We start from the raw sequence: 7,500 nt of genomic DNA on the forward strand, positions 1-7,500 counted from the left end.
AAGATAATTTATGTAAAAGTATATATATATATATATATATATATATATATATACATGCATATATAGAGACATGAATATACATACGTATATATATATATATATATATATATATATATATATATATATATATATATATATATATATATATATATATATATATATATATATATATAGACATGCGATCGGCCGATCGGTTGTATAGCTACACTGATGTGCCTTTAAAATTGGAAACAAGTGTTTTCTAGATACAATACTTAATCATTAAAGGACATATATATGTGTGTGTGTTGCTTTAATGATAAAGTATTGTATCTAGAAAACATATATATAAAATATCAAAAAACTTCTTAAACAGTATATATATATATATATATATATATATATATATATATATATATATATATATATATATATAAAACATCAGAAAACTTCTTAAACAATGAATTGAGAAACCAAGTCGAACAAAGATAACAGAGTTAGGGCAAATTAAAAAAAAAATACTTTATTTGGTCATAGATCAGATTTATTATTTATTCGTATTTATATAAGTTTTTTTTTTTAAATATTTCCGCCAATCAGGTACGATTTATCTCAAATAATGAATATTGATCAAACATACTGGATGAGATTTCCATCAATATGACACGCGGATCAATTTAATAAATGTGTTGAGTTTAATTTATTGATATTTCGCCAAAATGAATTGTGTTTTTTATGTCGTTGTATGTGTGTTACCAGCTAGCCTTAAACCCATTTAATTGTGAGAGTGTTTGTGACGTTGACACTTATGGTCCGGCTTTTTATTCTTTCTTTGGTCAGCCGGACACTCACGCCGATGAGCGCAGAAACAACTTAAGCGCAAAGCCCTTTTCATCGCGTCTTGTTCCCAACAAAGTTTTTCTTTTCATATTTTCTTCCTGTACCTTCTCTAAGTAGGCGTTCTCACGGCCTCTATTGCTCATCGACTACCTATTCTTACCCAGATACAACATTGCCCTGCAGATGGTCCTCCGTAGCCCCCGGCTTGATGATGATAATGATGATGATGATGATGTGTGTGCGTGTGTATGTGTGTGTGTTGTCTATGCGTGCGTGTGAGTACATGCGAAAAAAGAGGTATTTTTATTTCAATTTTCAATTTTATATTTTATTTATTTTTGAGTGCATGTTTTTAATTTTATTTTAAAGAAAGGCGATGCTCCTCACGCTGTTATTGTGTCTATAATTCATGCTATTGTGCAGTTTATTTATTTTTCGTTATGGTGTCGAAATATATCAAGAGGAGAGTATAACCGCTCATAGGATCATTCTTTGTTCTTTAATAGTTAAAGCTATTCAATCTTTCTTTTTAATATTTTACCGCGTATATTTCTTACTTTATTAGCTTCCCAATTTCTGTTTTTTATTTATTTATTTATTTAAAAAAAAAAGGCGTACATTTCCTGTTTGTTCTTACAATTTATTTATATAAAGTGTTCGCCCAGATAGAACCGCGCGTCGTCTCAAATGACTATATCTACTTGAAGGCGCATAAAAGAATACAGCTATTATTCCGCTACAGCAACAAATGCATGTATCTCAGGAGCGTGTGCAATAACATAATGAAATGACAAGAATAGAACCTTTTAAATGTTGCTTTTTTATTTAGTAAATAAAAAACAAAAATAACATCAAAAGAAATAAGGAACTAGAATCACCATTAAAGACGGTGCAAACAGATATGCACACGTCCAGTGCGCAAAGAACAGCGTTTTGCAATTGACTTATGTAAACGTTATTTCACGTTTATTTCTTTTCACTGTCATGTGGTCGTTTGTAAAGCAAGGCCAAAGGTTTATCGCACTGTTTTTTTTTTGTTTTTTTTTTTTTTGTTATGAGTGGGAAAACGCCAGACTGAAGTCGAGGTGGCGTTAACAAAATAATTTTTATGAATAAAATAGAATAAAATTCTAAAAAAAAAAGTCATGCATATATATATATATATATATATATATATATATATATATATATATATATATATATGTGTGTGTGTGTGTGTGTGTGTATGTATGTATGTATGTATATATATATATGTATGTATATATATATATATTTATATATGTGTGTGTGTCCCTGTGTGTGTGTCCCTGTGTGTGTGCCTGTGTGTGTCTGTGTTTAATAAACTCCCAAATTGTATAAATATTAATTAATTTATGTACATACATGTTGGCACTCTTATACTTGCAAGCATATATATATATATATATATATATATATATATATATATATATATATATATATATATATATATATATATATATATAATGTATGCTAATGCGTATATATATATGAATATGTATTTATATGCATATTTATACGCACACACACACACATACATATATATATATATATATATATATCTTACGGTTAGTTAAAAAAATTAATTTCTCTTGATATATATTATCAATATATTGATTTTAATTAAATGTAAAATTGAATGATTATTAATTTTATGTATACACTCATATATCCGCACAGATACATAAATACACACACATACATACACACATACATACAAACACATACATAATACATATATACATACATACATACATACATGCATACATCTCCGTGTTGTATTGATACGTGAAAAATAAATAAGATATGTCCAATATTCTGAGTTATAATCGTGTTCATATAACAAATAATTTTTTTTTGGTAAAAAATATAATAATTCTAGTTGACTATTTTATGGTTTTGGAAGTATTAATATTTAAAAATTATAATAATAATTTTTAAACTATTCTTAGATAAAAAAAAAATAATCAACTTGTTTAATGGAAATGTGATTTAATAAATTATAATAAATTTAGTTAACTGCTTAGATTATTATTATAATTATAAATATAATTATAATTATAATTATTGATAGAAGTATTTTTAATAGTTGTATAGTAATATTATAATAATAAAAAAAACATTGTTTTTATTACAAGAAATACGGCTGCGAATATCTACCTCAGCCATTCAAAGTTGAAATGAGAAAAAAGGGGGAGTAAGTTTATGCTGAAAAGTTTGCCTAATTTCTGTCCCCGGTAGTTGTCGTTCTTTACTGCTTCGCCATCGAAAATTCGTCTGCCAGCCTCTTTGTTCACGCCTCGCACTTTCTCGTGAATAAACTAAACTTTTTAATGCCGACCGCTTGCGCGTTTTATTAACTATGGAAAAGATCGTAAATTTTATGTCGACGCCAAATGCTAAAGTAAGGAAAAAAATAAATTTATAATCACAAAGATAATGGAAATTTTTCTTCTTTCATTACAAATAATGCTAAATTACGAAGTGTACTCAAAGTAACCCACCTCACAAAATCGGAAAATTATAAAACAAATTAGGGTTTTCGTCTTTTTTGTGTGTGTATGTATTCTTCTTTCCCTTCTTTTATTTTCTTTCTATATTTTATTTCCACCTTTTTTAAAGACCTTCTGCCGTTTCCTCCCATTATTTTTTTAATGTATTTCCCATGTATTTTTTATTTCAGCACTACGTAAAAATAAATAAAAAAATATATGTAACATTAAAAATAAAATTATCACTTGTGCTTTTTTTCTTTTTTCTCCTATCAACCATTTTCTTTTGTCGTTATTTCTCTTTGTTGTCTTCGCAACTTTTAGTTTTTGTTTATTAATTTATTTTTTCGCAAACACCAAAAACGTACAAAAAAATAAAAAAAAACACACACAGACACACAAAAAAAATTCTCGGTTTTAACAACTTCCTTGTGTGCTTCTTATGTTTTTTTTTTTTTTCCTGCGTCCTTTTTTTATTTCGTCTATTATTAGTTACCATTACCCATAATGCATCTGTGCGCAACCACTTGATCTGTATTTATATTTTTTATGTTTCTTCTTTCTTTTTTCTTCATTTTAATTATTCTTTGTTGTTGGTCCTTAATTTGATGAAGGTGGGCAACCCTGGGGACTTGTGGCACTGTGCTTGCAGAATTGTTAAAACTCCAAAACAAAAAAGTCTCAAGGGTTAAAGTTGCTATTATTCCGACCAGAGAAGGAAGGAAAAGAGAAAAGAAAAAAAGTGGGGAGTAGGTTTGATTGAAATAAGCGAGAAATCAGAAGTTATAAAAGAACAGAAATAATGTAGTGAATAAAACAAAATATAACACGTGTGAGAAATGAATAGAGAAAAGTTGGTAAACCCTCACTTTGATTACAAAAGAAATAAAAGAAAATAAAACAAGTTGGCCAAAAAATTAAAGCGACAGAGAAAGAAAAAGTGAGAGAAAGTGATTATAGCTCAAATAAAACTTTTAAAGAACTGATTTATATTTTTCTTTTTTCTTTTTTTTTTTTATAAACCACGAGAAAAGTTTGTTCATCTTTGTATTTTTAAAAAAAAATTTATTAAGCATCAACTTTTTAATTTATTGACTATGGAAGTTAAGGGAATAAATATGATACTCAATTCATAATAATCAATAGACGTAACAATCAGTTTTGCCAAAATAGATTTATTACATATATATATATATATATATATATATATATATATATATATATATATATATATATATATATATATATATAGGTTTGTGTGTGTATATATATATATATATATATATATATATATATATATATATATATATATATATATATATATATAGCGAAGTGGACTAACACAATACTGAACTTTGAATGCAGTTGATGTAGATGTTACTATGCATAGTTAAAGTTTATTTTGCTCTTCATGATGTGCAGTAAAATGCATGTTGCATTTTTTAAAAGTTTGATTTTGAGAAAAAACACATACTAAATAATATACTAATAATATATACTAACTAATTTTAATTTTCCTTGCATATAAAGCTATCTGTTTCATGAACGTCATCACCGTCTCAATATTCCTTTATATTGGACTCTTGTCCTAATTTACACACATTTGTAATCATGTATGTATGCGTATGCATTATGCATGCACATAAATGCATTATATATATCTGTAACATATATATATATATATGTATATATATATATATATGAAAAATTAGACTATATAACTAATAGAAGAATCATAATTAATAACAATGTTATTAAATAAGTTTATAAGGTATTTTACTGTACTTCTTCCTTTTTCAACATCCCTAATACTTAGCTTACATATATATTTCGCTTTCTTTCACAATCTGTCTCATTTTCTTGTACCCCCTTTCTTTCTTTCGTTCTCCCTCTTTCACTCCTTTTATTATAATCTACACGAAGCATATAAATCCGCTACAGCGAAAGAACAGACCCGCTACCTAACAGAAAGTATACATTTGCAAGAAGAAAAACTGAAACCACCTGCCTCAAGTTTTCCTTTTTTGTGTATAGACGGTACCTTAGGAAATATGCCTCAGTTGCCGATTGTGCCCTCTTAGTTTAACCTTCAACAAAAGATTCACGTCAATCGTGTATTTTGCATCACAATGTTGTGTAATAGTTGTAATTAAACTCTGTTAGGAACGTCTGCTTAGTGAACATGTTGTTGGGGACCTTATACCCACACGCGACTAGATATTGTTATTCAGATCGACCAGGTTGATTTTCTCTTTTGGCTTGGCCTTCTGTCGCGGTTAGTTTTGTTTTTTAATTTTTTTTATTCTTTATCTTTTATTATAAGCATGGCTTCGGATTATTTATCTATATTCAACGCTCTTTTCTTTTTTTAAAGTTTGTTTCTTTTGACGGAGGGCAGCTGCAGTTCTTAGACTCAACAGAAACGACGTGAGCTTTTAAAAAGAAGCTTCTGTCCGATTAGGGGTGGAAGAAGCAAAAGACGGAGAAACATTAGTCAATTGACCAAAAGGCTCTCCGTGGAAAAACAGCTGCCTTCAATCGATGCCCTGAAAGGGGACTAATGTCTAGGAAATATTGTTCTATCTTTAATGTTATAAAGGATTTATATTAAAACAGGGGGTAAGATAAAGGGTCGACCTACAGACTTCAGGAGGTAGGAGAAAAGAGAGGGAAAATGGGGGAAGAGAGCTTATACAAAATAATAAAAAAAATAAAAAATAACAAAGCAAAAAAAAAGAGGAACCCAGTGAGTGGGCTATGTTTTTTGGTTGAGTTTCTGCAGCTGTTTTGTTTCTTATAGATGGTGATTGTTGCTTTTCCCTATAATTAGAAATAATTTCTTGCAACCTACACAAGGCAGTCTTAAGAAATAAAAAAAAAATCCAGATGACCAAGTACTTTACACCTTCTTTGTTACATGAAAATATCACCTTTTTTCGGGTTTGTGTTATGGAAAGAAAGAAAACACGTTGCCCCTTTTTCCCCGCAGTGTGGGAGTTGGGTCTTTGTTGAGTTTCGTTTTTTTGGTGTAATTTTGTTATTTTATTTTATTATGAACTTTTTTCTTCTCTTCTGTTTATAACTCAATCTTTTTGTATATTAATGAAACTAATTTGCTACAAAATAAGCCCTCCCCAACGTGTCCCTTTTTCCTCTTTTTTATAAGGTGTTTACGCTTTTATTTGGTTCCTGTTCTTTAAAGTTTTCTTTTTGAAACATTTTATTTTATTTGTTTTTTAAAGTTTTGTCTTTCTTCGTTTGTGCGTTTCGACCTTACAGTCGTCATCCTCGACCCTTAATCACAACATCCATCCCTATAAAGAAAGATGAACAAAAAACGACAACGCCTTAAAATCGCAGAATTGCGCGAAATGAAAAGTTACGGGTGCGTGTTTTTTGCGCACGAATTGAAAAAGCGCGCTTTTCACACCGGGCAAACTTTTTCGTATTCAGCGCCCTCTTGCGACGCTGCGGCTCAGTTTTCTATTATGTGTGTTGCGGGCGGATAATAGAGGCTGGGTGTTGCCTTTGTTGTATCAGCGCTAGAGCTGAACTCCATGAGCGTTATTGCTAGAACAAATCGATCGCTTCCCAATTGACCCAGACTTTATCACACGAGACAGCAATGAACACCGAACGATAAAACAACTATGAATTTATATTTTAAAAGAAAATGAAAAATGATTAAATCAACGACAAAGAGAAAAGAAAAAAACAATAGCTGGTCTATGATTTGGCAATGAGGAAAACGGTATTGGAGACGCACGTTGGAAACAAACAAGGTAATGTAAAATTAAAAAGAATATTTATAGTTTGGTTATATACTGGTAAGTATATTTTACTCGCTATTAATAATATTAAATTATTTAACCGTTGAACATAAAAGGCTTCATTTGAAACAGATTATTGGTTTCATTTCAGTAATAATTTACTTGCATTAAACTGGCATTGACTTTCAAGGTAGCACTTTCTTATCCATATTTTAAAATGTTTTTTATGAATTAATTTTGCAGTAAATCTTAATTCAGTTATATATACAGACATTACATTTTGTTGCATGTAATTAGCATACACACAGAAATAGTTTATCGGATTTATATCAGTAATAGCATGCAGACATTAAATACTCATTTGCATTCAAGGCAATACTTAATTGTACATATTTTTAATG

At 29.0% G+C, this 7,500-nt stretch overlaps 1 long non-coding RNA gene across 2 annotated transcripts in view; it reads left to right on the forward strand.

Moving 5' to 3' along the window:
* Positions 1 to 4,832: 4,832 nt before the first annotated feature.
* LOC145260138 (uncharacterized) overlaps positions 4,833 to 7,500 on the forward strand; it is a 56,490-nt gene continuing 53,822 nt past the window's right edge. Inside the window, exon 1 of one of the 2 annotated variants that reach the window (XR_013864245.1) lies at positions 4,833 to 7,111. This is a non-coding gene — a long non-coding RNA (uncharacterized LOC145260138). The remainder of the gene's footprint in view (positions 7,112 to 7,500) is intronic. The other variant, XR_013864244.1, reaches the window with a different exon arrangement.

The sequence above is a fragment of the Euprymna scolopes genome, chromosome 3, assembly GCF_053919585.1.
Source record: "Euprymna scolopes isolate OS-2025 chromosome 3, ASM5391958v1, whole genome shotgun sequence".
NCBI lineage: Eukaryota > Metazoa > Mollusca > Cephalopoda > Sepiida > Sepiolidae > Euprymna > Euprymna scolopes.